Raw genomic sequence first — 24,720 nt, forward strand, 5'->3', positions numbered from 1 at the left:
TGCTGCGGCCATCAGCTGCCAGGAGGGGAAGCTTCAGGGTGGGTGGTGGCAGCAGATCGGTGGGATTTAGGGATTAGAGGGAGAGGATTGTCAGACGTGAGGAGGGATCAGCACGAAGGTTCAGTGCACAGCAGATGTTGGCTATTTCCCCATCCCAACACACGTTATCCGCTTTCAGCATCGCACGTCCCCGCCGTCCTTTTTCCATCTAGAAGCCAGCTGCACTCCCAAATCCACTGACAAAGCGACACAGCTCACATGAAAGATTAAAGTTGCCTATCTGGCTGCCTCCCCCTGTTTCTTTTGCTCTTTCGCCTTTCTCATTGATAGGAGCAGTGGTAACGGCTTTACGTTGCACCAGGGGAGGTTCAGGTTGGATATCAGGAACAATTTCTTCTCTGCTTGAGTGGTGCTGCACTGTATGGCTGCCCAGGGAGGCGATGAGGTTTGGCAGTACGGTGCTGATGGTTGGACTCTGTGATCTTAGAGGTCTTTTCCACCCTTAATTATACAATGGTTCTGTGTAACATTTTCTGTTACCCCACAGAGACCCGTCCTTATCCTCCCAGGGCAAGCACTGCCCATGGCAGTATTGGTGACAATCTTGTCTACTCCTAAAGTGAAAACACAGAGAGGAGGGCCCTCTCTTCTATCTCTTAACCTTAAGCCCACGTGCTCCCTGGGGCCGCCCACCCTTCTGCTCCCTGAGCATCCCATTGAGGTGCATGATGCCGGAGTCCTGTGTCTCTTTCCCGTTAAAAGCAGCTCTGCAGCCAATTCACTCCCTGCAACGTTGGCAGCAGATAATGAGTCCCCAAGGCCTCTTTTTCCAAGAGGCTCCAACAGTTTCCTACAAAAACCCCATGTTAGCAGCTCCGGCAGCTTGACCTCTCTTCCCTCCGTGCTGAGCAGCAGCAGACATTGCTAATGAGGCAGTCTTCTGCAGCAGCACCCTGAAAGCATTTCTGCTTCAGTCCAGAGGACAGGGTGCATTCATCACCAAGAAAAGGCTCAGAATAAGGGGAAACAACAGCAAAACATTTGCTATGAGTGCTGTGAAAAGCAGCGAGCAGGCTTGCAGTCAGCACAGGGCATGCAAGATGGAGAAATGCAAAGAGAACGAGCTTCAACGACAGCCTTCTCCTCACAGCTCTTCAGACAGGGGTGAGATATCAGCCGCACGCTGGGGCCACGTTCCAGAGCAGCCAAAGGGGATCCGGCGCTCAGCCCACACCCTGACAGCAGGAGATGAGCACAGAGGCCCCGGAGCTGCAGCACGGCACAGAAAGCAGCCCAACAAGTTACCCGTGTCAAGTGGAATTAATGAGAAAATACAACAGGAATTAAATAAGAACAAAAAATACAATGGCTACCATGCATTCCTATGGCCAAGCAGGTCTCCCCCTCACTGAGGGGGGTAACATAAGGGGGAAGAAAGCAAGGAAAATATCTCCGTGCCTGTGTTGCTTATACACTAGACAAGATTTAATAGACAGGGTGCATGGAGTCTTATCAGCACAACTCACGCTCAGTAGTGCAAGGGAGGGCATCATACATTAGCTTGCTTTGACCTGCAGGGCCCTCAGTGGGAATTTTCTCTCCCACACTGACATTATGTTGTTTAGATGCTATGCACATCTCGCCTGCATGGAAACATGCTGACACTTTGGAGGCTTTTGAATACAGAGAAAGAAGGGAAATAAAATGTCTGGGTCGCAAATGTTTCTCTAATAGTTATAGATTTAATTCCATGGTCTGGAAGGAAGGGTTGGAGAAGCGATTATTTCCCCCCCATTTCCTTTTCAAAATATGAATAAAATCCAAAAGCAAATTACTATCCTGATCTGCTTTTCTTTTCTTTTTTTTTTTCCTCTGGTATTTCTGCAGCTTTCTTTCTCTTCTGCCTCCTTCCACACATACAGAGCCAGGGAAGATCTGGCCAGAACTGTTGACAGTAGAGCCTGGATGAGACTTCCCTAGGCACCCTTAAGAAGGAATGAATGAACATTGGATCCCTCCATGTACAAAGCTGAACAAACAGCATATTCCTTGCTCAGCCACTCTGCTAAGTCCTGAGGTCCACAGATTCCCTCACCCAGGCACAGCCCTGCAAAGGGATGGGGAGGCAGCAGGAATTGCAGCCAGCCAGCTGGGAGCACCAGCAGAGCTCCCAGGAAGCCTCGTCCGTCTCCATCAGGCACAAATGGGCTGCTCAACCTTTAAGTGCTTAATTAGCTTCCTTTTTGCTTCTAAAAGCAACATTTGGGTGCTGCATGATGGATGGGCTGCCTCAAGGCAGCACTGCAGGCACACAGAGCCAAGTCCTGAGCCACCAATGCTCTGCATCTCCCTGTTCACTTGAGGCCCCCTGGACAGCACACACGTAGCACCCTGCTTTCAGACAAAGCACCCAAGCACTGACATCAGCTACCCAAAACACGGCACAGGGTTCTGCTCCAGCCTGCAGGATCCACATCTGCAAGAGAAATCTGCACCAGCACGTTGCATGTGGGCTTAGGAACAGCCCTACTTCATGCTAGGCGAAAAGTGATCAAAAACCAGTAGTGGAGAAGACACTGGCTGGAGAAGGGATGGATCCACACTAGCTCTGCACACCTGGGGTTTGCATGCTGTGTGCCCTCACACTGATGTGCAGAGAAGTGCTCAAAGTAGCTCTGCACAGCTGCAACAGCCCTCAGCACTCACATGTTTTTTTTTCCCGTTTCATTCCCCATAACTCACTCCCAACATCTCCCCCCCTGCCCCTTTTCTTCTTAGATAAAAACAATATCCAACTTTTTTTTCATTCCAGCAGGGTTCCAGCTAATAAAAAGATTTATAATTAAGCCACTAGACTTCCTTTTGCTATGCTGTCCCGGATTATGAGAAAGTATATTTATATGCAATTACGAAATGAACAGTATTTCTTACCCAAGTGAAGCTTTAAAAGTCATTATGAATCCATTAACTCAGCAGACCTTACAAAAGGCCCTCTCTGCGCTGGATTTATATTAATTTAAAGCAGATAGGAAACTCTCCCCTCCCTATTTTTTAACCCAGCTTTTCTGAAGCATACAAGAATGAAAGAGATGCATCAAATTCATCCATGATAGGCCAAAGCTGTTGGCAGCCACAGCTCTGTGGGACCCAACACTGCTTCAACTACTTCCACAGTTGCTGTCATATTCAGTTGCACTGTGACCCCAAACACTCCTGCGTGCACTGAAATCTGGTAATAAGAACTGGAGTCCTCTTGGCTGACCCTTCATTTGATTAAATGCTGCCTCAGCACCACCGTGCTGCACCTTTGTGAGGTTCCTCTCCATGGGATTACAGGAGAGGAGTGCGATGTTGCACACTGCAGTTGGCTGCGCTGATTATCATCTTTTTGCTTCCATTGCAAAATATCATCAAAATCCCCAATTAAATACTTTGTGTCAGGTGGTCAGGACTGGAAGATGAGTTGGAACACACAAAAAAACCAAAAACCTGAGAAGGCCAAAGAGTGACATCAACTCACGTCAGGGAGAACCAGGAAAGGCACCAGGCTCCAATTAGCAGTGTGTGCACAGCTGGGGCTTTATGGCAGATGGGAATGGCAGCAACCCAGTGCTCCCAGCAGCATGGCCACAAGGATTGAGCGCCCAGATCAGCACAAGGATACACGAGCACATGTACCATCAGAGTGGCATTACTCAGGGAGCCTTCATTTGGCTCCCCAGCACAGAGACAGTCTCGTCCTGCTCTCTCTAATGAGGCCCCCAATGCCCCCAGCTCACCCCAAGTCCTCCCTGCACCATCCATGCTGCTGCTTGACAAGAAGGGGCTTTTTGTAGGACTCTTAGCGAGCTGCCAGGCAGAGGAACAGCAGCCACCCAGCAAAACACTCTCCAGCCCCTGCCATATTTCACCATTTCTTATCTACGCACAGGATGAAGATGGCTCATTTTACTCGCCTTAGGAGGAAATCCATCTTCAAGTCACAAAAAAGAGGCTCAGTTACCACGGCCTTTTCATTAACATGATGGCAATAAAGCACAGTGGCATCCCCTGGCTGTCATATTAAAGGGATCGGGGAGGAATATTAAAAGGGAAATTGCTGCCAACAGAGGCAGGAGGAGAGCTGCCCCATGGCACAACATTGCCCCTCCACAGCCTGCTCCAAACCCACGGGGGGACGGCTGTCACTTCTACCAATCCCACCCATCTCAACAGGAGGATTTTGAAAGCTTCATGAAACATCCACTGGGAAGCAGATAAGTTGGACTTATACACCCACCCAGCTCCTTATTTCTCTGCCTTCCTTTTACTTGCAAAAATACAACCCTTGCTTGCACTGATGAGGATGGAAAGCACTTGGTCATGGCGCATCTCTAGGAGCCAAAGACAATCCAAGGACTTGCAAGCATAACAGCTTGAGCTGAATTTGAAGGCAACTCCTTCAAACTGAAAGCTCCACAGTGGGTTTAGAGAGTAGGATTCATCCAGCCTAACCATGGGAACAACACCTGCTGTTTGCTGATAACTTCAGGGCTGGAGGGCCGGAACAGCTATCCCTAGATGCTTTTTCTGTGTCATTTCTGGGAAGTCACCACAGCACAATAGCAAAGTCACACAGGTGTTCATTCCACCTAGACTGCATCCTTCCTGCAGTCCCAGGGAACCTCTTATTGGGCAGAACCGTAGCAAACCCCCACCTGCTGCTGGACATTTTGCAGGGATCCAAACCTGCTCCTGCACAACAGCTCCAGCCACCAGCCAGCTCAGAGGCACAGCCCTCAGCCATGTCCCCTGGGCACCATAGCAGGGTGCTCCCACGTGGGCATTTGGCCGTACCCCATCACCTCTGTGCACTTACCTCCTGCTCTCTGCTTCCATCTCCACGAGGCTGCGAGTGCTTCCCATCCTCAGACAAACGTAATCTCCCTGACAGCCTCGATCTGCCTCCAGTTCTCCGTGACGCTTTCACTTCCAGTTGGCTCCGTGAGCGACAAACCTGCTTTGACACCTTCACTGTTTCTCAGTCTCATTTTCCCCCGTCTGATCTGCTTCTCCCTGTCTTTGTTGTGCACCGTGCGATTTTTTGCACTGACAAACCCATTCTGATCTCCTCCTCCCGCACTCCCCCTGCCAACGATTTTCTCCATCTCCGCAATTCTCTGGCCTTTCGGATACATGACTGCTTTATTAAATAAGAAGAAAAAAGTAGCCAAGACCAGGGAGCTCCCTGCAAACCGACTGCTCTGGATATGATGTGGGAATGCGGTCACGGTCAGTTTCATTAAGCTTGCCCCTTTGCCAACTAACTCTTTCTCAATATTTGTTTTTCCCCCCTCGATTCCACTCGAGCACAACTCACCATGCTTTGCACCACGGGGTGCAGGGCTCTGTGCTCCCATACCATTCTAACCCACCTGCAATTTACAGAAGCCTTGGCTGAGGGCAAAAGGCTCCACATTTCATTATGATGGCTCACCGGGACCTCTGCTAACCTGCGCTGCGCAGCACTGTCTCGACGCACTACAGCAGCTGCACTTACTAAGAAAAGTTCACCATCTCAGCTACACTGCTAGTTCCAGCAGCTATTCCCTCCCTTAGCCGCAAGGAATACCAATAAGTCCATAATGAACTTTAAAGAGCAGCCGTGTTTGCAGGTATCCCTCCCACAGGTGCTCTCATCACACCCCACAGTCAGCTCTGCTCACCTCCTGCTCTTCAGGTACGGTTTGCATCCCTCAGTGATGCACTTCCAGACGGGCCAAGTAATGATCCAGAGGAAGATTCTTCCACCTCCATCTTCCCCCCCGCCCCCTCCCCCCCCTCTGGGGCACTTCAAAGGGAAGCAAGATTTGCAATGCCCATGCTGCACAAGGGGAGAGCTGAATGCAGAATGCAAAATCTGGTGGAAAGCCCCGTGCCCAGGCAGGGAGGTGGCCAGCCAGACCTCGCTGCTGCCAGCAATAGATGCGCTCCACTCCCACACCCACCCAGGAAAATCTTTTTACCTTCTACATATGTCCCTGCCTACAACCTCCTTCGGATAAGGTATACAATATGCTGAGAGCACGAGTTCATACTTAACAACACAGCCCACCTTTTGTTAATCTACACTGCATTGTGCTGGAGCCTCAACATAACCGGAGGTGACTTTGTCACCTGTGAGACAGCAGCTGCTGTGCCTGTAAACCTGAGACCCTGCAGCGAGAGCACAGCGCCCGCGTGCTGCCTCAGAGCAGCTCTCCCTTGCAGCTGCCACTGACAATGCAAAGGCATTGTTTGCTTGGAAGAAAAGGAGGAGGTCAATGAGCTAAAAGCTCCAAATGTCACCCTTCCCATCCCATTCACAGGATTTCAAAAGCCAATGGCAGCTTGGAAATTGCTGTTAGCAATAGCAATGGGCTGCTAGCCCTGGAAAATGTTGCCTTCTTGGCGTGCCATCAGGTTTGTCCAGGAGCATCCCTTGTGCTGCTGTGGGCTTCCATGGGCTCAGGCAGCACAGGGGGGTCAGGAGCAGCAGCACCTGTTCCCATCACCTCCCATCTCAGCACATTGGTGTTCCAGCTCCATTCTCCAGCTTTTTTAGGAAAAGATTTGGAGCACCTTGGTCTGCAGCTTGATTTCTCAGCATGGTTGGCACCTTCCAGAGGAGATTTACACTTGTTGCCACGCACTACCTAAGCACTCCCTGCTGCATGTGGTGAAGGTTTTCTCCCATCGATTCCCCTAGACAGGCAGCAGCAAGAACACGGGAAGCAGAAAGCACATCTTTAAACTTCCCCAAGCTGCCTCCTGGACAGACAATCCCTTTAAGTGAAGCACAGGGACCTGAAACCGTATAAAAGCAACAAGGTGAATCTCCTTAGCACAGCAGCCTGACAGACGAGTGCAAAAGGCTGGGATTTCACTCCAAGGTAACAACAGAGCTCGACATGTTACTGGAGGGTGAAATGCAGCCCCATTTACCAACCTGTTGCACACACCAGGCCATCTCCCAGCTGCCAGCAGAAATCATTTAGACTTCTGCTCTCCAGAAGGAGGATCTTCATTTCTGTGTAATACAGCAAAACGAGACGGATATGAAAGAAAGTGCTCAAGGTCACTGAAGGAATTAATTGCAGAGTGAGAAGCAAACCTGAACCCAGCCATGAAACATACTCACCCCCAAAGCCACGCGCTGTAAGACATCATTTATCAACCTCTATCAAATTAGGCAATCAGGATACCATAAACTCGCAGTTGTGGAGCATGTTTTAACATGGCTGGAGAGGAAACACAGTTTCCCAGTTCCCCAGACGCTCCTCCCTAAGAACACCTCGCAGAGAAGGCAAAATAGCAGTCTATTAAAACAAGCTGTTTCGAAAAACACCTCATCTCCTATTTATCTGCTGCTCGACAGCCTTCCCAAACCGAAGCACAACATGGGGGTAATGGGGATCTTAGACATAATTTAAGATGCTGCTGAAATTCCACACACGCAGAAGATCAGCAGCTGAGATCAAAGGCTGACGCATCCCGTGACTCTGCCTGTGACAACAGAGAGATTTCGAACAGTGAATTACAGTGTTAAACAAATTGAGCTCATCTCCCCCTAGAACGCTTCCCTTCGTACTTAAGAGTACAAAGCTTGCTCCATATCGGCTACCTGCAGGAAATAATGGGCTGTCTGGGAACGACTCATTCCTCAGGAAACACCACTGAGGTGTGCTGAAAAACAGGGAGATGTGGAAAACAAGGAGAAATACATGCAGAAAACAGGTGGGAAAACCAACCACCCTCGGTACCGCCGTCTGTTGCAAGGCTGTAACTGCCAGACCTGAAATGAGGGAAACCCTAGGAAGCCCTGGAAGACTTACACACAGCCAGGTACCAGAGAGAGCGCCATACGAGCTGCCCTCATCATTTCTCTACACAAACATCTCCTCCCCTCTGGGAAATAACTGCCCTGATATCCAAAGGCAGATCGCTCTGTCCCTCAAGGGATGCAGTCAAACCTCAAGAAAATGAGGAGAGGAGCCTCCTGCACCATTCACCACTGGAAATGCCCCTGCTGCACTGATTCAGCCACTCGAGAATACGGATAACATCCCCATGCAGGTCATTTTTATGGATATGAGGAACAATCTCTTCTCCAAAGAGCAGTGCACAGCTGCCCAGGAGCTTGGGAGGAGGATCACCATTCCTGGGGGTGTCCCAGAACTCTAAGGATGTCACACTGAGGGGATCTGAGAGGTTTTTTTTTTTCCAACCTTACCAACTCTGTGATTTTAATGAGACATTTTCCAGTGGAGGTGATGGAGAGCAGACTGTCAGCCCTTCCCCAGTCAACATAGAGAGACAGCAGGGAAAACTGTAGTTGGTTGGAAGTTGTGCAGTGCTAATGAATGAATGCAGCCTCTCCCCACAAGGAAAAGCCCCTCCAACACTGCTGCCTTTCCATTCCAACCACTGCTCCCTATAGGAAGGCCATTTGCTCCCCCCACACTGCAGACGCTGCTCCTCACGGCGCTTTCTGGCTGAGCTGCTCCAACAGCAGAAGCTGTTTTTCATCACAGGTTGCACATAGTTTGGGAATTGCTTTTTTTTTTCCCCCCTCACAGCTCTAAATGTTTCATTTGTTTGTTTGTTTTCTGAACCATAGGCGTATTTGTACTAATGATACAAGGAATTCTTTGCTGAGTTTTCCCTACTGGTTTCCCACCCTGAACATCAAACAAACAGGGCCAAGTATTCACGCTTGCCACACACATGGATGCTCTGATTCCTCCTATTGACGGGAGCAGAGTAGGTTTGGTTTCATTTATTTTCTTTACAGAATCACAAAACGATTCAGAAGTGTTCTCTGCAGGCAAGAACTACCTTCAAAGCATGATAACAACCAGCCAAATGGGGCCGTCTTGTCTCTTTACAGAGGGTCCATGCAAACAGCAGATGGCAGGGGGAATCCCCCACCCTGTCACTGCTGTGGGCAAAAAGCAGCAGGCACCAAAGAGGCTGAGGTAGGAGATGCTCATCCAGGAGAAAATGAAGGGAGAAAAAATAGGAAACATGCAGGGCTATTTCTGCACTCTTGAGTTAGCTAATGGGGTTGGAACAAGGAGATCTGTAAGATCCCTTTCCAACCCAAGCCATTCTACGATTCAGGGAGGAAAGGTTTCCAAGCCCCTCCTGGGATGCCTAGGGGTAAGGAAGAAAATTAAACACTGCTTTTCTGGTCTCAGAGCTAAATGATCCCAAACTTGAGGCAAGGCATGAGCACAGCCTGCCCTGCGATGCTGCCCAGGTCCTCCATCCTCACCACTGATTCTCACTTCATTTCCTATTGGTAATCTCTCCTGCTTTTCCCATCTCATTCTCCCTCACCCACGATGGCTGTCTCCACTCCTCTGTCAATCCACATCCCCCGATCTGGCCAGCCCCCTCCTATAGCTATATCTTTCTCTTTAGCTTAGCATTGCTAATGTCAGAATCATTCCATCTGACAAAGTCTCTGCTCGTCCGCGTCTCCCTTGTCTCCTTGAATCTCTGTCAAGGCCTTTTCCACATGTCTAAGCATTTTAATGACATATGGTGCTGGGACTTGGGGGAGGGAGGGAGCAGCGCTCAAACAGGAGGAAGAAAATTGCTGCTACCAACTGGGCAAAATGCTGAGGGTAAGTGGGGGGACCCGGGAGAAAATGGGAAGCATTTGAGGAGGAAAGCTGGTCCACCACACTGTCCAGTAGTTCCTCTTATCCACAGCAGCTAATTGCTTGCCCGGAGGAAATTGCATCCCTTCTCCACCAAGGAGTTCTGACCCTGCTTTGCTGCTCTGTTCCAGCACCCACATCCTGATGATCACAGCTGCCACGTGCAGATGTGCCAGCACACTAAACTCATGAGCTATAGCACACAGCACACCTCATCTCTTCCTAAGTCCAGAAATTAGGAACCAGTGTGCAACCCAACCCTGTGTGTGGCACTGACCCATTGAAGGATGGTTCCCTCATCTGCTGTGTTCTCTGCTGCACGGGCCACCAAAGCTGCAGCCTTTCAGAGGTGCTGCCCCAGATTTCAGGGCCTGATCTTCATGCCTAATGATTGCACTCCCAATATCACCTCCAACCCAACACACTTTTCCTCCCCAGTGCTGGACTTTTCTCAAAGCACCATCTTAGCAGATCCCAAAGCTTTCAGATGGCTAAGCAGCCCCACAAGTCTGCTTAAGACACAGCATTCAGCACAATCCTTGTGGATTTCTCCCTACCTAATTGCATTCTGCCTTATTATAATCCTCCTGGCTCTTAATTCTCCTCCACCTGTCGTAAATCCATTCAATGTGGCAGCACCCTAAGGTGCCAGCTTCTGTGCTCCATAACAGCACAGGGCACGTTTGTGGCAAAGGCTGTTTGATATGAAAAACACCAGGACAACAGAAGAAATAAGCAAAAAATGCACCAATAGTCAAATTCCTACAACTGACACCCAGACTGCATGCTCCAAGACAGAGGTGACAGTAACACCAGCTTTTGCAAATCCTCACCTCTTTAGGAGCTCTAATCCTATTGCAAACCAGCTGAACTCCAGCTCTTAAGTGTTTTGGCAAATCCCATCTAGAGCAGATTAATGAGCAAAGGCAGAAGAAGCACAAGTCCTTCACAGCATCCCACTTGGGGTAGAAGTACCAACAACATGAAGGCAGAGCTGCACTGCCGTCAGCACTGCCGCGTGGAAGCGCGATGCAGACGAGATGCATCTCCCACATGGACGATGCTTCTCACTTTCATTCAGTGGCACTGCAGCATCTGTTGTTTATTCTGCATTTCTGGCATATTTTCTTCTTGGGGTTTGGAGAAACTTCATGAGTTTCCATCTATAGGCTCTCATGTTGCTATTCTTGCTTTCACACCTGTGCAACTCATAAATAACAAAACAAAAGTAAAGGGGTGCAGGGACAGAGGTCAGGGGCACCAAGAGCACTGCTAAGAAAATAGGTACGTTTCTAAAAAGGAAATTGAACTCCTAGACTGCAACTTCCAGTAAAGCCACAAGGAAGCACCAGGTCCTAGATGAAAACCAAGACCCCAAAGTTACAAGCACGGTGCTCCTGCTGCTCTGCTACACAGCTGTATTAAAAGCAAATAAGTCAGTAAGAAATGGTAGACAAAGCCCTCATTTATCAGATGATGAGGGAAGGGTGAGGGAATGCTTCAGGAATTTATCAAGGAAACGTGTTGAGCTGTGCAACTTTTTGGAAGAAGATGCTGGAGACAAAGCAGCTTTCCACTTGAACCTGTATGCTGCTCAATGAAATGTGAAGCAAAAATATCCCCTCCTTATAACAACCAGCATTTAGCACCTGATTTACCATCTGCACCAAGGCCAGGGATCCAAGAGATCATGGCCAATGCTTTGTGTCCTACACAGCTCCAGCAGCGATAGGAAAAACTGCTCCAACCTTCAGTATATAAAGCAAGATCCAGAGCTTCCAGATACTCTTCTGACACAGCTATCTGCCTGCCTGCCTCGGAGCGGGGATATTTTCAGAGGGCGCTCAGTGTAGAACAAAGTTTGTTTGAACTAGACTTAAATCAACAGCAACAAGAGCAGCACTAAGCCAACCTCTAGCACTTGTGACAACACTGCTTTAAATAGAGGCTCTTCCAGCTTTAGCATCATCTCATGCTCTGGAAGGTTTTATGGGCCATCGAGAGCATGTAAAACATTGGAATCCCATTGGCAAGCTTTGCATCTGCAGGACCAAGCGACTTTTAAGTACTGGATGTCAACAGCCCTACCTGGACGATGTCCTCAGCTTCCATCACTGACACAGTTGGGATCCAGATGCAGCACTGCACTGCTCTGAGCTGGCACTTCCCATCCCCCCCTGTTCATTAGAGTCAAACTCCTAAGACTTTTTACACGTGAAAAAGCAGATGAGCGTGAGACAGAGTGGTTCTGTGCAGTACAGGCAGAGCTTTTTAATGAAGGTATATTTACTCAGCAGAGCTGAAGGGCCGCTTCTTCACAGCAGGTCAGAGGCTGCTATGCAAATAATAATAAATACTTTGCACTTTTCAAGCACGCTCTACCCAAGAAGTGCTCTGCAAGCATGAAACGCACAGAGCCTCGCTGCATCAGGAAGGTAGGGGAGAAAAACCAGGAACAGCCACTTTACCCGAGACAGAAATAGAGAAGCCTCTTGGGTGGAAAACAGATATGATAGCACCAACAGCTTTCCTGACTCCCTATGGAAGTGCTCCTCACTGCTAGCCTCACATTTGTGTGCTTGGCAGCTTTCTATGAACAGCAGCTTGGTATCGACTCAGGGAACAGTCTTCTGTGGTTCATTACTCCCAGCAGATTTCAGAAGGGATCCTGCCTGATGCCTCAGCTGCTTCTAAGCCAGCTAAGCTTGGAAGATCTGGCGCCGTTATAGGGTAGTAAAGCTTCTTATGGAGCATCTCACATAGGACAAAAGCCACCACAGGGGCAAGTTCATCGAGACGGGAGAGCTTTATCTGTAATTAGCTGGTCCTGCAGGGGGCTCCTTGGGATGGAAAGCAGGGCTCTGGGGAGCAGAGTACCTAAGGGGAGGGGGGCTGAAAGAAAGGGACAGATTCTTTGGCAGGGTTTGCAGTAATTGGACAAGGGTTTCCAACTGAAAGAGGGAAGATTTAGACTGGATATAAGGAAGGAGTTTTTAAGAAGGGCAGTGAGGCACTGCACAGGCTGCCCCAGGAGGCAGAGGTTCTCCATCCCTGCAGACAGCTAGGGTCAGGATGGGGCTCTGAGCAGCAGCTGGGCCTGTGGGTGTCTGTGCATTGCATGCACTGGGATTATGGAAGCTACAAGTGCAACCTGCAGGAGCTGAGGTTTGTACCCCCAGCAGGGCCCTGGGCTGCCCAACCAAGCCAGAACCACTGCACTTCCACAATTCCGACTTATCCTGAGATCAATACCAAGATTTATTGATCCAAGAAGAAAGCACCAACTGGTGAGGGAGACTGGTCAATAACAATCCCAGTGAGTAATCAGTTTTAACCAGAGAAAATTCCAGTCCGAGTCTTGTTCTAGGGGCAAAACCCAGTTGTCTGGGCACGCCGATTATCACAGCTCAGGAGCAAGCCAGGGACTCTTGGCAATTACATCAAAATTCACACTGACCATCTCAGATGCCAAGGTCTGGGACAGCACATCACTGCTGAGTGAATGAAATGAGAAACCCTATTAGCTGCTAACACTGATCTGTCTGGCAGAGGACAAGCTGCTAATACAGACTACCTTGAAAATCATAGCAAGAAATTTAACCTGCACAGTCAAGGCCGGATTCAGGCGTGTAACTCGGTGATGGCAGGAGTTCAAGTACTTAAAATGTCTTTTCAAACCAGACAGTAAAATCATGCTGTCCCATCCCTCTTGGAAATGGACTCCACTGAAAAATCAAGGCCCTGAAAGGCAAGACAAAAAAAAAAAGCAGCAAAAACACAACTCAGCTTTGCTTGGCTGAAGCTAAGGGAGTTGGGTGCAGCAATTTCCCTTCATCTGTCAGCTCATCATATGTATCAAAACACAAAAGGGAGTTCAATTACCAGAAAGGCATCTCCAGCATAGGGACAGGAACTAAGAAGAGACGCAGCACCATGTTTAGAAGGCTGAGAAGCCAACGCCTGAAATCCAGCAGCTTGGAGGCTGCAAAAGCTCACCTCTGAAGGCATTCCAGTGCTCCAGGGAGTCAGCAAAGCTTTCTGAGCAGCAGAGGCATAAGAAGCACCAAAGCCTGCTAGGACTGACCCAGATGCTTTTTTATTATTATTTATTGTGTGAGGGGTGAACAACTTGCTCTGACAGGGCAAAAGCCTACATTGCTTCTGTCAACAGCCTCTCAGATCCAAGCCCCTGAACTGCAGAAGTACCATCCCATAGCCCCAGGGGGTGAGGAGCAGCTCCTGTGCTCAGCAGTACTGCAGGTCTGACCTATGTTTGCAGGGAGCCATCATCTAAATTCTCCCTTTATTCCCTTGTCAATACCCATGGAACAGCTGTGGAAGAACAAACAGCTCTTTCTGTCCCCACAACATTTTCAGAAGGCTCAGGCAGCCCAGTACTGCCTTGGGATATCTCACCTGCAGGTAAGGAGCTGCAGAAAGAGGTGGGAAGAGTTTTGGAGAGCAGAGCTTCTCATAGCTAACAACTGGTGAACAGGCTGAATGCTGCCAGCACCCCGGGAAGCTGCTGGCACAATATGACAGCCCTGCAGGAAGGTAATTGGCCAGACAAACTCAAGTGCTTGCTGCCTTTAATATTTAATTGTGCAAAAATGAAAGGCAAGAAACTGAGGAATCTGAGCTGCAGCTAGAAACATAAGTGTGTGTCAGGTGCCGTGGTGTCCCATGCCAAGCTGGGCACATAAATGAGCCAAAGCACCAACCACAGGAGCATCCAACACTGATGTGCTCACAGCACTGAGCATCACCAGGCTCCCACCTCCTGAGCTTGGCTGAGGAAGAAGCGCCCTGCTCTCCTCTGTGGTTTGGGAGAATGCTGGGTACCCCAGAAAGTCTGAGCCACCTACAGGAAGGCTTCTCTCCCACACAAAGATATGCCTTGAACCAACACTTCTTTCTTCAAAAGATCTGGATTTAAGGGTTATGTACGAGTGAGGTCCCTCCATCTTACAAAGCCCAACAGTCAAACCATTGGTTCTTCTGACTCTGTTTAAAGCCATTCTCTTTCCCCCAGAAAAGGGCTTTTCACCAATATCTGCCTCTGGAGACAGCCCAGAAGAGCACAATCACTGTCAACAGACACTCAGAACCTTTCTTTTCCTTCTCCAAAAGGGAACCCAAACAGCTCGAAAAAAGTCCCTGAGCAGCCCTACATCCCAGCAAGGGAAAAGCCTGAACTATTGTGTGACTAAAGCTTCTGTTTGGATTATATCGCTGCATATGGTCAAACCCTGCATGGAAATTAAAAGGAAGGCTGGCTCCATAAATATTACAGTATGAACAACACAGAGGTCTTTGCTGGATTATCACCGCTAAAAGGAACTGCAAAGCATCCAACTACACAAATGAAAGATGTTAATAGAGCAGTCCCAGTGGAGAGGAAGGCTGTATATTATGCGGAGCTGCTTTCACATCCTGCAAAATGTGCAGATTTAAATAACATTCCCCTTTCACACAGAATAAATCTCAGCATTTTCCATGAAGCACAGCGCTCGTCTGCCCCAGCCCACTTCAATGGGCAGATGGCTTACAAGGGACACAGGTGATGGATGGAAGCCCTGACATGGGTGTCTCATTGGATGAGAAAGCACCAAAAATCTCCACTAGACGAGGCTGGATACACCGTGCCTTTATATGCTATCTTCCTATTCTTTAAATACAACAACAAAAAAAAGGGGCTAAGACTGATTTTCTCACCAACCTTTTAATTAAGCCATTAGTCTCTTTCCCCTTAACCCACACAATGAAAGGAATGAGAGGCCTGTCTTCACAGGAGCAAATGATTTCCCTGGAGTAATGAAGATGCATTATCATACAGAAAAAAAAAAAAAATCATTAGTTGCTATGTCCAGGACAATGTGATTGCTCAATTACTCCACTAAAACAGATAGCACACTTCTCACCACCCCAAATGCAAACTTGGAAGAGAAGTATCCAAATGTATGTGCCCAGAGACATCACCTGCTCAAGAGGCAAATTGAAGCCCCATAGCAATCCCACCAAAATTACTTTCCAAGCTGCTCCTCACCTTTAAGAGCAGACCATGGGAAGATTTTCTCCAGGTGCTTTATAGCAACAAAGGGTCTGGGGAGTTCACAGCAAGAATTCACCAGAAACTCTCATCAGGAAGCCAAATGCTATGGGAAACTGGAGTGTCTCTTGTACCAGGAGGTAATTAATGAAACGATGAAAGAGTCAGTGATGAAGCACGACCAGCAGCAGGAAATGGGTTGGATGACCTTGCATGCCTCTTAACTCCACCATCAAGGAGGTTCTCTTGTTGGAAGAGACTGTGCCAGGCTCCAGTTCAATGCCATAAGGCCCAGCTGGGTTTGCTGCAATGCATGCAGCAGGGACTGGTGGCTTGGGTTGTGTTTTTCCACCCCCCAAATCCTCCAGGCTAGCTGCAAAACACCATGCATCCACAGCTCAACAAACCACGATGATCCAACTCACAATTTCCACTCTTCCTCGCCCCCAGGATGATTAAGATTTAGTCATCTAACTAGGGCCCCATTATTCCTTCAAACATGTAATTTCAGCCCCTCTCTCACCTACCAAGAGACCCATTAGAAGAATGACTCATTAGCTCTTCCCCTGCATCCTTTGGGTACCACTGCCGTCACACAGATGTGGGTCAACTGATGCTGCCCACCAACCCCCATCAGATCCCTTCAGCTGCAGAGCACACTGGGGTGGGGATGTCAGGGGGGAAAGCATTTTATGTGGACGTTTCCCCCTCTACATGAAGCATTTTGGACTTCTTCTCCCAGGACATTTTTGAAGTAAATTTACCCTAAAAGGATTTCCTTGAGCCTGAACAAAGAACATCACATCAGATGAAATGTTTTATTTGACCTGAAACAAATATTTTCAGTCTTGTTTTCAGTTAATCTAATATAGCATTTCTTCATTTTTTTTTTTTTATCCAGCCCAGATTGAGAAAAAAAATCAATTTGGGAGCTCCATGCACAGCCCATTCCATAGCAGTTGTCAGAAAGACTATAGCTGGCATTCACATTAAAATACTGCTTTAGCAATTTATGAACATCATCTGCAAAGCTAAGGCACGAATTAGCAGCAATGAAGCAAGTTACTCAAGATAATGCATTTTGACATTAATGCCTCGCTACTGCTCCACTAATTTTAAATAGATATAGGTTTACAGTGGGAAAGAGAGAGAAGGAAGGCGAGTTTGGAGAGGTTAGAGGTGATCCCCAGCAGTGCTCACACGCCATGGTGGGCAAGGCAGATGTCAGGCTGAAGGCACTGCCCAGGGGACTCAATACAGCAACCCCCAACCAAGGCTACCATGAGCAGCTGGCTGAGGCAGAAGCCATTCCAACCAGGTGCTGGGCACATCATACTGCACTGAAGGGCAACCCTGAAGTTTTTAATACCTCTCATCCATGGACATTGTGCTCCTGGGCTCAACTGCTGCATATGCTGACCCATGGTGTGAGAAGGCTGCAATGCAGAGCACAGCAGGAGCGAGCTGCAGAGCAGCAGCTGCACAGGAGCCCTGGCACACAGCAGGCAGGCAGGTAGCAGTGCTGAGCTGCAGGAACCCATGCTGCATAAAGCAGTTGTTTCAGCTAAACGCAGCCATCTCTGCCTTCATGCGTGACAATTGCCATACGATTTCTGTCTCATTAAGCTCTGAAATGTAAAACAAATGGGATTTATGTGGCTGCTGTTTGGTGTTAGCTTGCACAGTGACAAGTCTTGCCTTTAGTGGCTTTTCAGCCTCATCTTTGTCTTGAGATCGCTTCCATTTGCCCTGTGAACACACACAACACTGATGGTTTCCCATTCCATCCATTGGAGGAGATGGAGCAGCTCTAGAAAGCAAACCCCCTGACACCCACACACCATGATACAAACTTGCATCCTTCCAGCTGAAGACTTCTGTGCATCAGTTTACCTGACCTGCCACTGCCATCCACTGAGTTTACTCAGCCCACCAACCTAGCACACTTCAGTACAGAAAGTTCTATTTTGCATCAACAATAAGCTCTGAAAAGCATTTCCTCATAAGACTGGGATAGGAAAAGCATCTTTCAAGTGCTGTCCATTGCTCTGAAGAACAGGGACTGTAAGTGCAAAACGTTATCCCACACACAAAATGAAAAGAAAGCTCAGGGTTGGTTACAAGGCTTCAACACCAGCAGTCATTCATTTGGGGATGGAGAATATACTCAGTACAGCCCACTGCAAACTCATTATTTCTGGTAAATTTAACAAGTGCCACTGGTACACAGGCAGACCAGTGCTTAAGACATGAAGATTCATGACTGCAGGACTCCAGAGATGCGGCTCTGATCCTCTTCTTTCAATTACAAAGTGAAAATACCCATCAAGTTTGCTGTGAGACTCTGAGCATCTACAGCAACACCACCCCCACTTGTCCTGGGGCTGGGTGGAAGGGATTCAGTGAACCACAAGACTTAGGTTTACATTTATTAAAATCAGAATGGCTCATGTTGGAGAGGACATTAAAGCTCCAATCCCTGCTGTGGGTTGGGTGGCCCCAGCTCAGGCTGCCCAGGGCCCAGTCCACCTGGCATTCAGTGCCTCAAGGGATGGGCACCCACAGCTCTGGGCAGCACTGCCAGCACCTCATCACCCTCTGAGTAAAAGGTTTTGACCAACCTCAAACACCTGCCCCCTTCAGTGTAAAGTCATTCTTCCTCATCCCATTAAGTAAAGGAGAGAGCACCAGCCTCTGCTTACACAGAAGACCCAGCAGCCTGCAATCAACACTGAGTTCTGCCACAAGCACCTACCTGCTGGATGCTCAACTTTGGTCACCTTAAAGCACACCACTGCCACTTTGAATGTGATGTGAAGCACCCAGAGCCAGAACCCTCACCAAGATCTGCAGCTGATGGCTCTGCCCAAAGGCACGAGCAGCCCCACCCCGGCCAGTGACCTACCTCCATCCCACCCACTCTGCTCCAGTGACACCTTCCATCTGCAAAATACTGTCATTTCCAGCAGCGAATATTTTGCAACACACCCAGCAAGCATAGGAGAAATTGTCATGCAGGTGGCACAGAAGGAGCTGGATTAGAGAGAGCCTGCAAAACCAGGCAGGAACAACAACAGAAATGAGGTTTCCATGGGAAGCACAAAGCTGGACGCTGTTCAGCAAAGCCCCACTCCATGAGGCAAGGAGAGAACCTCGTACAAAAGCAGAAGCTCCCACTGATGCCTTTGTTAAGCTCTCAGAGAGATTTCTCTGGAAGAAAAGCAGACCCTGGGACGATTATTTATCACCATGCAAACATCTTCCTCCTCGCCTTTTGTTGGTGGCCACATGTGTCTCGAGCCAGGGGAAAAAAAGCTACCAGCAGGATCAGCAAGGGCTGAGATTAATCTGGCTTCACGTAGATAAACATGAGCAATCAGTATTAAAATTAATATTGAAGTTGTAAGTCACCTTTGACTACATTAAAATATACACTGGAACATACAATAAGCCCCAAACAAGCCCCACTGGCAGTAAGAACAGCTCCCTTATCAACCTCTAACATCCCCTGCACAATGCTAATGGGATGCCAGGCTGCTCGGTGAGGAACCAGCTCTCCCAGGGCAGCACAGATTGACCCAATTCCTGCTGCCATTCCTGCAGCCCAGCTTGGCCGTCTTACAGCACCGACCTCAGCTGCAGAAGGCATCTGGGAAGGGAAAGCTGGGAAGGGAAAGCTGGCACGGGAAGCCTCAGCCTCACATTACACAGTGGGTGCATCTGTGGTGGGCATGGGGGAAGGTGGGGAGTGGAAGGGAGCCCAGAGCTGCAGTGCAGCAAAGCACCTGGGCCTCCGTGTGCTTTCCTCCCCAGGAATGGAGTTTGAGAAGCAGTCTTCTCCTTGTCCTCAGCTTCCCCTTCTCTCCCTGATGGCAGTTCAAGACTTCCAAACCTCCTCCTCTTGCACTGACTCACAGAGGCTGAAGTGTTCCCATCACAGGAGAACAGCACGGATGGAGCACAGCAGCACCGCATGCTGTGGCAGCAGGATTGATGTGCATCACCAAACCCAGATGCAGCATCCCAAGGTCAGCTGCCAACACACAACCAAAATAACTGCCCAGTGATGGAGAGGGGTCACACACTGATGAGAGGAGCAGGTACCAATGCCAGCAGGTGCCCCATGCTCCCCCTAAGCACCACTGTGAGGTCAAGGAGGGAGCAGGGGCACGCTCCGGTTGCTCTGCACTCAGCATCACTGGCTCACATCTCCTATAACCACTTCTAACACAGCTCTGCTTTGCTGCCTGGCACGGCTGCACCCAGTCCCAGCTGGCACTGGTATACTCTTAACAGAATCACTACTTCAATAAGGTGAAATTATTCTTCAATTTTGATGGATCAGAGTTCAAGAGGACAAGAGCTGGAGCAATGACCACCAGCCACAATTCCATGAGTATAGATCTGGGGAAAAGCAAAAGTCCTCATGCTGCTGGAACTGTCACCAACAGAGCTGCATGCCGCCGAGAGGGCTCCAAATAAATAAATAAAGCCAGTCCCTCATTAGCATGCAAATCTATTCAAACCCCCATTTCAATTTGAATTCTATGCATATGATCAGAGTGCAAAATGCAAATTATACAAATGCACCCATATGAAGAAACAAGCAGAAACTCTGCGTGAAGGGATTAGGGCCAGAGTGCTTCGCTCCAAAGATTACAGTGCTGGGGATGGCTTTTGTCAGGGCTCATCCTTTAATGGTCACTGGTTGTGCAGCACTGAGCTCTGCCTACAGACTGCTTTAAAATGCACCTCTGACTTCAGCAGAGGGAACTGTGTCTTGCTAGAGACAGGTTGCAGAGGATCAGGGCGTTGGAGCTAGATGACCTTTGACGTCCCTTCCAAACCATACTGTGATTCTGTGACAGGAGGTGGTGGGCAAACTGAATTCAAGAAGCAAGGGATGCTCTAGCAACAGCACTGCCAGCCAAAGGTCTGCTGGGGGCTCAGAGGCCACCTACATTGATGCCCAGCCCTGCATCAAGCAGCAGCAGCAGGCACCTCCCCAGCTCTGCCTATCCCATCCACCAAGCCAGGGTCTCGAGAGCATAGGAAGGGGCAGGGGTTACAGCCCAGCCCCATTATCCTAGTGATAAGGAATGTTTCCCCAGTCTTGAAAGGCTCAGCACCTCCCTCCCCAAGAGCTCTGGCTGGAGAAGATCTGCAAGGCATGCAAGGAGAGCAGCAGCCCAGCTTGGATGTTCCTCTGCAGACCACAGTGAGAGAGAGAGAACCCAAACACACCCCAATTTCAGCAGAGTACAGCTCTGAGCTCTGCTCTAACACAAACCTCAGACCCTTTCTCTGGGCCTCCTGACCCCAGAGCACATGAAATCCCACTCCTGCCCAACCCCACAGCCAAGCCCCACAAGCTGGGAGTCTGCTCACTTCTCCCTCCTATGTGCACCAAATTCTCAACCCACCATTTATCGTATTACATTTTCATTTTAAAGTAAATACATTTTCAATTAGTACTTACTGTGAGGGGCATGCATCACTGAGAACACTTATTTCTCTTCCTTTCATTATTAGATTAGAAGTCGCTCAAGTTTAACTACATTTAACAGCAGTGGGGATGGAACTGTTCCGCAGACACTAATCCTCCTCCGCCCCCAATCCAGGTGCTGCAAACCCCCCACACTCAGCCTCCAAGCCAATGGCTGCAGCCCAGGGATCTGCCCACCAGCTTCCCAGCTGCTTACACACCCCGCTGCCACAAAAGCTGAACTCCTGCATGGCCTCAATGCCCACATGGTGCTCCCCAAGCAAGGACCAAGTGACTGAAACCCACAGCTCAGAGCCATGCCAAAACAACCCATAAGCATGAGGGATCAGCTCCCACAGTGCCCAAAGCAATACTGTTTGCTCCTGCATCCCCATCTCAATGAGTGACAGGCCATCCAATACTCTTCCAACCCCCCAAACCCCACCTCTATTCCAGCCAAAGCCTTTCCTCCCCGAAGAGCACAATATGATCCCTGCTGCCTGCTCAACCCTCTGTTAGAGGGCTCATAAGCATAATAGTACTATTACACTTTGCTCATTATGCCTCGTTTTTATTACATGGCCTCATTAAGTTAAGAAGCCTCTGTAATTGAACTGCATCTCTTGGTCTCCGCGCGGGGGCTCCAGCTGCATTTGTCGTCAATCACTATTAAAAACACAGGACAAAAATTACTATTACACCCATTACTGCCCATCAGTCTCTTCAATTGCCTCTTGAGGTCCTCTCTTTACCTGCTCAATGCATCAGGGCCAAGCGAATATCATCAGCACCTTTTTTAATCTTTCCATATTTCCTAATAATTATAAAGCAGATTTTGAGGGTGCTTTCAAAGCAATGGAGTACACACAGGAACACGATGTCCTGGTGGCACAAAGGAGAAGGGGTAAGCAAAGACCAAGGGGGGAAAAAAAAAAAAGCAGTGCCAAACAACACCACACTGCACTGAGATGTGAGATGCTTCACAGGTTTCATCAGGTTAACACCATCTGAGGATTAAGAGTACTGTGACAAATGGGCACATTGGTAGGGGGGTTTGCTGACCAGGTGAGAGGCAATCCTGGGTCAAACAGCTTCTGCAACATCAGGACTTGCAATCCTACCTGCACAAAGTACCACTTTCCTGAGTCCACCACTAACATTGAATAATAATAATAAAAATCAAAGCACACAGTTTTGGCCAGCCCACCTCACCACTTCCATTCCGCTGCTCCAGAATGTTTCCTGCACTCCAACAAGTTTCAAAGCTTCAGCTTTTTCTTCTCGATTTTGAATGAGATGCTTCCACTGGGACAGCAGCCCCGATCTGCTTGAGTCAGCAGCAACTCACACAGGTTACAAGCACTACATGGATTTCTGCGTCTGCTTGGGAGAAAGCCAAACCATAGAGAGAAACCTGCCTGCTGGGAAGGATCAGCATGCTGGATCAAGAGTTTGCTAGAGGAAACGTTGTAGAGACATCACCAGGGACATCCAGCTGTTTGGCAAGTGCATGGAGTCCTTTTCTCCTCCTTGAGAAAACGGAAGCACTTTGCCCTGTCCTCTTGCCCTTCTCATCCTTCCCAGGAAAGCCAGCTTCAGGCTTGCTTCCAGCACAGAAAGTAAGGGGAAAAAAAAGGTATGCTTAGGAGATCACAGCTCCTACATGAGAAGCTGCACAGAGATGCTGAGCAAGTGTAGCTGACCCCAGCTCGATGCAGTCAGCAGCTCCCAGAGAAGAAGGGAAGGTGAGTGGTGTCAGCTCTTTAAAGGCAAGCAGAGCCCTGCCTTGCTGGCCTGCATGATGCAAGGGGGCTTTGAAGACTTCAGAGGGTGCTGTGTTTCCCAGCTTATCACAAGTTATATCTGTCTTAAACCAACAGCATCATTTTAAGCATGACCAGAGCAAGAGGAATCTACAGAAACCATTCCTGCTGTGAGAGACAGATGCTCACACAAAAGGCAAAACCTCAGATGTATGACGCCAGGTGAGACCCCAACTCACATCCAGCCCAACTGCACCAGTGCCATCAGTGCAGTGAACCCTCCAGCTCCCCAGTACTGACAGAGCACACCTTGAGGTCACCACACAATTCCCATTGTTATAAGTACAGATAAAGAAATCACAAGCAATTTGCCCCCTACCAGTAACACAGGCTGCAGTTCAGGCATAAGGAGTTAATTTGCAGCCACTCAAAGCTTTGCTATCTTAAACCTTTCCAGTCCCTGGGCAAGGGGAGGAATGAGCAGAGACAGTGTCAGACTGTGATCAGGAGGACAAAACACCGCAAACAGCTGTGCCTAATTTTAGCATCTGTTGGCTTTGTTTCTTTAGCACTTGGGGGGGGTCAGGGGGACAGCCTTGTCACTCCCAGCTTATTAGAGACACAGCTGGGGGAGCATCAGGTCTCACTCAGATCCGTTGGTGGAAGAGCAACAAATAAGGCAGTACTTCCGACCAGCAGCACTCACCGCTGCAGGCACCCTGTGCCCCCAGAGCCCCAAAAAGCACCTTCACACCACCATTCACACACGTGTGTCACAGATGGGCCTGGCACAGCCTCCTCCCCCTTCCAAGCAAAGCGGGGTCACCCCACGTGCTCCCAGCCGGGATGACCCCCAGATCCACCGCACAGCCATGTAACAGCGGGTACAGCTTCAGGACACCCCGAATCCCCCCTCCACACCCCCTGCAGCCCAGGAGGCGCTGAGCCCCGCACGGTGCGGACCGCGGACTCCGTGCGAGCGCTGCTGCTGCCCCCGCCAGGCGGAAGGGACGCAGTGAGGCTGCAGCCGCCCGAGGGGAGCGCAGCGCTGCTCCAAACGGGGCCGCCCCTCAGCATCCCCTCCTCCGGGCTGCGCGGCACGACGCCGCTCCTCGCAGCCCCAGCCCTGCAGGCGAAATCCCGCCGGGGGGACGGAACCCCTCCTGCCGTCACCCCGCTGAACTCTTTGCTGAGCACACAAGTGGGGCTGACATTTATTTAATCCTCATAGTAATGTTGACTGTGTATTTACCGAACACCTCATGCTTATGGAAGACATTTGTTTCCAAGCAGCTTATGCTAAACTGCAGCGATATAAAGGAAACACTTATCCAATATTGACATTTACTGATTGGCAGCATACAGCTTGAATACTCATTTGTGCTGGTGGAGGGGGAAGGGTAAGGCCTGGGAAGGATGAAGGCCTTTATTTCTCATCTTTTAATGAGTTAGGCAACATTAATTTGAATGGTAAATACTGGCTGAAAGTGCAAGGTGGGCGCCTAACCTGAGGGATCTGCTTCCTGGGGGGGAAAAACAAAGTAACAGCACAACATGAGCTTGGGCTTCCGTCCAAGGGCAAGTTTGAGAAAGCTCGTCCTTTCCGCTCTTACTGCATAGTTAATTTGTAACCAGCAAAGCTCCGCTGGCTCACAGCTGGGGTCCATTCAGAGGATACACCAAAAACACCCGAAACGTTCATCCTTCAGCATCCCAGCACGCACAGCAAGGTGTGTC

At 49.2% G+C, this 24,720-nt stretch overlaps 1 protein-coding gene across 3 annotated transcripts in view; it reads right to left on the reverse strand.

The window, feature by feature from the left end:
* Positions 1–24,720, reverse strand: part of KIRREL3 (kirre like nephrin family adhesion molecule 3) — a 235,097-nt gene that overhangs the window by 205,398 nt on the left and 4,979 nt on the right. The gene's annotated exons all lie outside the window — the stretch shown is intronic.

Source organism: Lagopus leucura, unplaced genomic scaffold, assembly GCF_019238085.1.
Source record: "Lagopus leucura isolate 7727_CA_CO unplaced genomic scaffold, USGS_WTPT01 Super-Scaffold_100034, whole genome shotgun sequence".
NCBI classification, from domain to species: Eukaryota; Metazoa; Chordata; class Aves; order Galliformes; family Phasianidae; genus Lagopus; species Lagopus leucura.